The following is a 9,669-nucleotide window of genomic DNA, read 5'->3' as shown; positions in this document are numbered from 1 at the left end:
GAGTGCGATTGGGTGGAGGGAGGTACCAGGGGGCTGACACCAAACCAGATGGACAAAGTCATGCTCCAGAGCGCTTTGTGTCCTCCAGGAGCCAAAAGGAGGCATAAGGAGATAATCTGGCTTTGATAGGAGCGGCATGGGCCAGGCCAGAAGCTGGTCCAGTGTCAGGATGAGACCTGTGAGCATCTGCCCTTGACCACTCACTCAGTCCCACCCTGGCCTGGGGCTGGGCTCTTCTCCATGGGTCTTCCTCCCCCACCTCCACTGGTTGAGCAGCCTTCTGCTTTGGAAGAACCGGGATCCCCGTGTCCCATCTCCTCATGCCAACTACTCAGACCTGTCAACTGCCTTTTCCACGTCAACCTCAGGAAAACCATCTGAAACTCCTTTCTCTCCCCAGCCCAGGGGAAGGACCTTTGGGATCCAAGAAAGAGAAGTGGCAAGAAAAGACCCCTGAAGCAGCTGTAGCCTCTCTGCAAGCTGCTGACTGTGGGTCATACATCAACGTCTGGTCCTGCCCCATGTGGTGAGGACACAAAGGCTGTTCAGAGGACAGGTGGGGTGACTTGAGCCAAAGATCTGGGGTTCTCAAATAGTGGGAGGGGAGTGTCTTGAAGGTGAAGACCCTGCATTTCTCCTCCATCTTTTTTTTTTTTTTTTTGTCTTTTTGCCATTTCTTGGGCCGCTCCCACAGCATATGGAGGTTCCCAGGCTAGGGGTCGAATTGGAGCCACAGCAATGCGGGATTCAAGCCACATTGGCAACCTACACCACAGCTCATGGCAATGCCGGATCCTTAACCCACTGAGCAAGGCCAGGGATACGAACCCTCAACCTCGTGGTTCCCAGTCAGATTCGTTAACCACTGAGCCATGACGGGAACTCCCACCTCCATCCTAATTTTGTTTGGTTTCAGCCTCCTTCCTCATGGGTTTACCCCCCACCGCCTCAGCCAATGGTGACAGATACCAACTCTCTCCCAAGGATGTGTAACCATGTTGCAGCATTTTAGTGGGAGCTTAATTTGCTTCTGCATCACCGAGGAGGAGGCCTTCTCCAGGGGCACCTGCTCCAAGGTACTCCAAGGGCTCAGTGGCTAATAGCATTGTTTTAGGAAATATTCCTGCTTCAATTCTCATTCACCCTACATCAAAATAGCAATTATGAACACATTGGTGTAACTGCCAAGATATGAGCAGGAATCATTTATCACCTTATCGCCAAGCATCCACCCTGAGGACCTCAGGACACTGTGCAAATGGTTCCTTCCATTTTGATTAAGGCAAGCATGGCGGTGGGGATGAAGTGGGCAGGAAGGTGACCATTTGTGGCCTGGAAAGACAATGGAGCATCCCTAAAATAAGGTTGTAGGAAGAGGTTAAGAATCGTCATTGTGCTGAGTGGTTCTTTTTCCCCCCAAAGAGAATATTTACATCCATGAGATATCTGCCTCAAGATGCATTTAATTTCTGGCTAATTGAGTTAGATTACAAATCAAATCTGTTTAATGTAAACAGAAACCCAGTTAGACTTCAACCTTCCACCTGAGTTACTTGGCTAATTCAATTCCTAATTTCTCAGTCCATCTCTTTCTCGAGTCAGTCGCCTGTGGTCAGTTTAGTTCATGTCCTCCCAAGATGGAAGCCAGCCTGATGGATGACCCTACAACATCCAGCAACCCCAGATGCCCCAGTTTAGGGGATCCACATCTAAAAGCAATTCACACTAACTTGATCAGCATCATGGCTGATTCATGGCGAGAAATATTTGTTCAACAAAGATTCTTTCAATTTTGGAATGTGAATTCATTATCAAAATATCCTTTCCAATGTAGAAAGCCTTGATCCTCACATTTAAAAGACCTTGTGAATGAGCACTATCATTATCATTGGTGAAGTTCAGAGAGGCTAATGGGACCTGATCAGTGTCACAAAGCTAGTTAATGGGGAAGCTACAATCACAGATATGATGTCTTCTCACTCAAGATGCCATGGTTTGGGATTCTTCTTCTTAACAACATCACTAAAAAGATTGAATCCTACTAGGATTCATCGTAGATCTTAAGAGGATCTGGTTTTGTAGGTAATAATCTGAACCTAAATAATGGATAAAGAGAGCATCTGAAAGGTGGCTGGCATCCTCCTGGGTTCACGGGGATCTTGCCAAATCCATCTCAGGGTACACAACATGTGTGTGGAAAGAAGAGCACCTCTAGAAAAGGAATGTGCTCACCTCCATCCCTGAGTCTCCAAGGCCCTTGGCACCCTGACTGGACACGCTTGCCTTTGGTGTGTTCCTTGGTGTTCTCCATAGGTGCAGACCCCACAGCAAAAAGGCACACACAGCTGTCACCCATGGAACCCTCCTACAATGCCCTTTGCATACGACACGAGAGTGACTTTGCTGCCATCTATCCACATGATCCAAGCCCCTTGCCGAGCATCTCAAAAACTCTCCTTGGACACATTTTCCATCGCTCCATCTCAACGTGAAGTTTTCTAGCTGTTGCCTGATCATTGTTTGCCCTCTTCCTAGCTTCTCCAGTCCTTCCTACTGCAGGGTTTTCTTTCAAGGCTCCAGGGCTACTTTGAGTAAAAGTTTTCCCTCTACTCTCATACGATCTCCCCCTTCTGAACACCCATGGCTTTCTATCCATGTTGAGCTTGTTGCATTCTCACTTTTTCTGTTATTCATACAGAGATCTCATCACCTTTGTTGAACCATGCAATTGGCAGAGATGGGTTCAAATCTAAAACACTAGATTGGTCTTCCTTACTTGTAGCAAGCACCATGCCTTGCATAGAGTGCTGTGGTCGCTGAATAATGGTCCCCAGACTGGTTCTTGTCTTCACTCCCAGAACCAGTGGATGTAAGCTTATATGGCAAGAGGAGCTTTGTGATGAAATTAAGAGTCAGTCTTGAGATGAGGTTATCCTGGATGATCTGGATGGACCTGGTGTAATGACAACAGTCTATAAGATGGGGAGTCCAGCCAGAGAAGGTGATGTGAGGAAGGAGGTAGAGTGTGGAGGGCTGTATTTTGAAGACGGAGGAAGGTGCCGCAAGCAAAGGAATACAGGCAGCCCCTAGAAACAAAGAAGCCAGGAAACAGAGTCTCCCCTCTGAGACTTGAGGAAAAACATGCCTTACCGATCCCTTGACCTCAGCCCAGTGAAATGCTGAGTTCCAGGACTCAGCATTTATAAGAACATTTATAGGAATAAAGAATAAATATGTGTGGATTTAAGCCACCAAGTGCACAGGAATTTGTTGCAGGAAACAGTGTTTGAAGAAAAGTTTGTTGAGTGGAAAAAAAATAAATGAATGACTATGAATAAATGAATGAATGAATTCGAGAGGTTCTGAATGGAACCCCTGCTTTTATACTCGGTTTTCTTGCTTCTACAGAGTCTTCCGTTTCGAAGGACAAACTCTCATTTTCAGGGAAGAAGTTTTGTTCATTGTAAAGCTTACTTTCCTGTGACTGACATGCTCTCTTTTAACTTTAATTTGAAACTGAACTGAATAACATCCTTGACTTTGACATATCATAGTGATTTAAAAAGTCTCTTCCACTTCAGGATCAAAAACACGAAACAGGAACTCAAAAGGCTATTAGCGTGGTCTGCCCTCCACCTCTTGAGCACAGGGAGAGGCTAAATTAATCAAAATGGTAATGGTGCCACAAATCAATTACTATTTAGGGTTATTCCTACTAAACTTGACCATAAAACTCTTCACATCCACTAAACCACACTTTTTTTTTCCCCCCAAAAAATAAGCCATGCCTTGTAAGACACACACATCATGGGCTATTAGCCGAGAGGCGATCATCTCCCTAATTTTCTCAAACAGCATATATCATTCACACAGAGCCAGAGCATAATTTGAAGGAAATAGGCTATTTTCCTTTGCTTCAAATGAATTAGAGTGAGATAATGCTTTTTTTCTTATTCAACAAGATCAGCATTTAGCTCTTCAAAAAAGTCTTTCAGATCTAAATACTTTAATGTTTCTAAATTTTAACTCATTCTGATTCTTCTAACTATTTAGAAAGCCAAAGGTTTTTTTCAGATCTCCCAAATTAACAGAAATCAAGTCCATAAGCATCAGCAAAAGTAGGATGTTGCATGACCCTCCCAAAAAAACAAAAAACAACCCTCCAAGCCTCTAGGTCTGCACGCTGAAACAGCATCTCTCCATCAAACTTAAAAATTAAAAAATTTAAATTTCAATTAAATTTCAATCAAATATAGTTATTTTAGCAAAATGTCAGAGAGGCGAGTGAATACTTAGATGCAAGTTCTAAGTCAACTCTCCTTCACACATAAGATGTAATTTTACAATGGATTGGAGTAGGGTTTGACTTGCTACACTGATCTATTTTTTACCAACAGTTAGAAAACTCAGATGCTTTGGGGAAGTATAAATAAGGACATTCCAAATTACATTGTGTAATTTTTCACACTTTCTACTTGTGTCTATGTGCATATTTCATTGTCTTTCATATTATCTGCGAAGGTGTAACAGTTTTATGTCCTGTGTCTATTCAGAAACAGCTGTGTGGTGAAAAGTCACAGCAGTTTTATTAAGTAATGTTTGGAGAACTGAGGAAATCCAAGAGGCACAGAACCAACTCCTGTTTGATTCTTGCCCATAAACCTTTGGCTTATGCTCCTTGAGAAAGTTACTTATACTTGATCTGTACAAACAAACTATGGAATGCTGCTCATAGTAGTCTAAAGCAATGCCAGGCTAATTTGTCAAAATTAATAACAAAAAAATATCAGAGATACTTTACCCAATGAAAATGATCCTCCCTTAAGATCACAGGTTCACCCACAGCCTAAAAACACCAGAGCAAGCTCTGCATGACCAAGTGAAATCTGCTACCATCGTGGTGTGGACCTCTCAGTCCTGTCTGCCCTCAGGAAGTCCTCCTTTGCTTCAAAGAAACACTGTTAGCCCCATCAACACTCCAGAAAAGCCACACTGCCTCAAAAAAGATTGACCAACAACGCCAGCCCTCAGGAAATATTCCACGGCAGTGACAAGGCAAACACTGCCCAATTACGGAGAGTACAACTCCCTCAGGAGAAAGAAAACAACAGGCAAGGTGAAGAAGCTGAGAAACCACCCCCAGTCAAACCAACAGGAGAACTCCCCTAAAACAGTCAACAATGAAACAGATCTCGGCAGTCTGACAGACCTGGAGTTCAAAAGAGAAATAGTGAAAATACTGAAGGAATTAAGAGAAGATATGAACAGTAATGCAGATACCCTCAGAAAGGAACTAGAAAATATAAGGAGGAGCCAAGAAAAACTAGAACATTCATTTGCAGAGATGCAAACTGAACTAGGGGCAGTAAAAAACAGAATGAATAATGCAGAAGAACGAATCAGTGATATGGAAGATAGAATAATGGAAATCACTCAATCTGGTCAACAGACAGAAAACCGAATCAAAAAACTGGAAAGCAATATAAGAGACCTATGGGATAATATAAAGCGGGCCAATCTACGCATAATAGGAATTCCAGAAGGAGTAGAAAAAGATAAGGGGATGGAAAATATATTTGAAGAAATTATCGATGGAAACTTCCCAAATCTCAAGGATACTGGATTCAAGATACAAGAAGCACAGAGGGCCCCAAACAAACTGAACCCAAACAGACCCACACCAAGACACATCATAATAAAAATGGCAAAAGTTAGTGATAAAGAGAGGATCCTCAAGGCAGCAAGAGAAAAACAGAATGTTACCTACAAGGGAACCCCCATAAGAATATCAGCTGATTTCTCTACAGAAACACTACAGGCCAGGAGGGAATGGCAAGAGATATTTAAAGGGCTAAAAGGAAAAAATATGCAACCTAGAATACTCTATCCAGAAAGAATATCATTTAAAATAGAAGGGGAAATAAAAATTTTTCCCAACAAACAAAAACTTAAAGAATACAGCAACACAAAACCCAGGTTAAAGGAAATATTGAAAGGGCTTCTCTAAACCAAAAAGGAAGGAAAGGGAAGAAAAAAGGAAAAAAAAAAAAAAGAAGAAGAGGAAGAACTAGGACTGAGGAAACTGCAATCAGAGAGAAGTCACTCAAATAAGCCAGCACACAGATTTAATCATGAACATGCTTCAAACAAAATAAAATTAAAAAGAAAAAAATAAAAGTCATCAAAACCATAAAATGTGGGCAAGGGATGTCAGGAGGTAAATAACCCTTTTTGTTTATATGTATGTCTCTCTTCTTAATTTTAATATAGTAATGAAGTGTTTGAACTTACAGGACCATCAGGCTAAAACACACAATTACGGGAAGGGGTTAGCATACTTAAAAAACAGGGCAATCACAAGCCAAAACCAAATATTGCATTTGCAAAAAATGAAAAAAAAAATACACTCAAGCAGATAACAACAGGAGACCATCCAACCAAAAAAAAAAAAAAAGAAAGAAAGGAAGAATGGAGAACCATAGAATCAACTGGAACATGAGGTTCAAATGGCAATAAATAATCATCTATCAATTATCACCTTAAATGTCAATGGACTGAATGCCCCAATCAAAAGACACAGAGTGGCTGAGTGGATAAAAAGGCAAAAACCTTCAATATGCTGCCTACAAGAAACTCACCTTAGGACAAAAGATACATATAGATTGAAAGTGAAAGGGTGGGGAAAAGTATTTCACGCCAATAGACATGACAGAAAAGCAGGAGTCGCAACGCTCATATCAGACAAAATAGACTTTAAAACAAAAGACATAAAGACAGACAAAGAAGGACACTATTTAATGATTAAGGGATCCATCCAAGGAGAGGATGTTTCTATCGTCAACATATATGCCCCAAATACAGGAGCACCCAGATACATACAACAAATATTAACAGACATAAAGGGAGATATTGATGAGAATACAATCATAGTAGGAGACCTAAATACCCGCCTCACATCAATGGACAGATCCTCTAGACAGAAAACCAATAAAGCAACAGAGATCCTAAAGGAAACAATAGAAAAGTTAGACTTAATTGATATCTTCAGGACACTACATCCAAAAAAAGCAGAATACACATTCTTCTCAAATGCTCATGGAACATTCTCAAGAATCAACCACATATTGGGACACAAAGCGAATCTCAATAAATTTAGGAGCGTAGAAATTATCTCAAGTATCTTCTCTGACCACAATGCCATGAAATTAGAAATCAACCATGGGAAAAGCAGAGAGAAAAAACCTACTCCATGGAGACTCAACAACATGCTACTAAAAAACCAATGGGTCAATGAGGAAATCAAGAAGGAAATTAAAAACTACCTTGAAACAAATGATAATGAAGACACAACCTCTCAAAATCTATGGGATGCTGCGAAAGCAGTGCTCAGAGGGAAATTTATAGCAATCCAGGCCTTTCTCAAAAAAGAAGAAAGATCCCAAATTGACAACTTAACCCTCCACCTAAACGAATTAGAAAAAGAAGAACTAAAAAGTCCTAAAGTCAGCAGAAGGAAGGAAATGATAAAGATCAAAGAAGAAATCAATAAAATAGAGACTCAAAAAACAATAGAGAAAATTAATAAAACCAAGAGCTGGTTCTTTGAAAAGGTGAACAAAATTGACAAACCCCTGGCCAGACTCACTAAAAAGAGGAGAGAAAGAACCCAAATAACCAAAATTATAAATGAAAAAGGAGAAATCACAACGGATACAGCAGAAATACAAAAAACCATAAGAGAATACTATGAACAACTGTATGGCAACAAGTTTGACAATCTGGAAGAAATGGACAATTTTCTAGAATCTTACAGCTTGCCAAAACAGAATCAAGCACAAACAGACCAACTGAACAGACCAATCACTAGAAATGAAATTGAAGAGGTCATAAAATCACTCCCTACAAATAAAAGTCCAGGACCAGATGGCTTCACAGGTGAATTCTATCAAACATATAAAGAGGAATTGGTGCCCATCCTCCTTAAACTCTTTCAAAAAGGTTGAAGAAGGAATACTCCCAAAGACATTCTATGAGGCCACCATCACCCTCATTCCAAAACCAGAGATACCACCAAAAAAGAAAACTATCGCCCAATATCATTGATGAATATAGATGCAAAAATTCTCAACAAAATCTTAGCCAACCGAATCCAACAACGTATCAAAAAAATTATACACCATGACCAGGTTGGGTTCATCCCAGGTTCACAAGGATGGTTCAACATACGCAAATCAATCAGCATCATACACCACATTAGCAAAAAAAAGGTCAAAAATCATATGATCATCTCAATAGACGCAGAAAAAGCATTTGACAAAGTTCAACATCCATTCATGATCAAGACCCTCACCAAAGTGGGTATAGAGGGAACATTCCTGAATATAATCAAAGCCATTTATGATAAACCCACAGCAAATATAATCCTCAATGGGGAAAAACTGAAAGCCTTCTCACTCAAATCTGGAACAAGACAGGGATGCCCACTCTCACCACTGCTCTTCAACATCGTTTTGGAAGTCCTGGCCACAGCAATTAGACAAACAAAAGAAATAAAAGGCATCCATATAGGAGGAGAAGAGATCAAACTGTCACTGTATGCAGATGATATGATACTATACCTAGAAAACCCTAAGGACTCAACCCCAAAACTCCTTGAACTGATTAATAAATTCAGCAAAGTGGCAGGATATAATATTAACATTCAGAAGTCAGTTGCATTTCTGTATACCAGCAATGAAACACTAGAAAAGGAATACAAAAATATGATACCTTTTAAAATTGTACCTCACAAAAATCAAATACCTCGGAATACACCTGACCAAAGAGGTAAAGGACCTATATGCCGAGAACTATAAAACTTTAATCAAAGAAATCAAAGAAGATGTAAAGAAATGGAAAGATACTCCATGTTCCTGGATTGGAAAAATCAATATTGTGAAAATGGCCATCCTACCCAAAGCAATCTACAGATTCAATGCAATCCCTATCAAATTACCCATGACATTATTCACAGAACTAGAACAAACAATCCAAACATTTATATGGAACCACAAACGACCCAGAATCGCCAAAGCAATCCTGAGAAACAAAAACCAAGCAGGAGGCATAACTCTCCCAGACTTCAAGAAATACTACAAAGCCACAGTCATCAAAACAGTGTGGTACTGGTATCAAAACAGACAGACAGACCAATGGAACAGAATAGAGAATCCGGAAATTAACCCTGACACCTATGGTCAGTTAATCTTTGACAAGGGAGGCAAGAACATAAAATGGGAAAAGGAAAGTCTCTTCAGCAAGCATTGCTGGGAAACCTGGACAGCAACATGCAAAGCAATGAAACTAGAACACACCCTCACACCATGCACAAAAATAAACTCCAAATGGCTGAAAGACTTAAATATACGACAGGACACCATCAAACTCCTAGAAGAAAACATAGGCAAAACACTCTCTGCCATCAACATCATGACTATTTTCTCAGGGCAGTCTCCCAAAGCAATAGAAATTAGAGCAAAAATAAACCCATGGGACCTCATCAAACTGAAAAGCTTTTGCACAGCAAAGGAAACCCAAAAGAAAACAAAAAGACAACTTACAGAATGGGAGAAAATAGTTTCAAATGATGCAACTGACAAGGGCTTAATCTCTAGACTATATAAGCAACTT

This window comes from Sus scrofa, chromosome 6 (assembly GCF_054392235.1).
Source record: "Sus scrofa isolate SSC_HxYL_T2T_F1_AM1 chromosome 6, Sscrofa_HxYL_maternal_Yorkshire_Landrace_v2.0, whole genome shotgun sequence".
NCBI classification, from domain to species: domain Eukaryota; kingdom Metazoa; phylum Chordata; class Mammalia; order Artiodactyla; family Suidae; genus Sus; species Sus scrofa.
The sequence above is the reverse complement of the archived record's forward strand: the minus strand, read 5'-3'. Positions refer to the sequence as shown.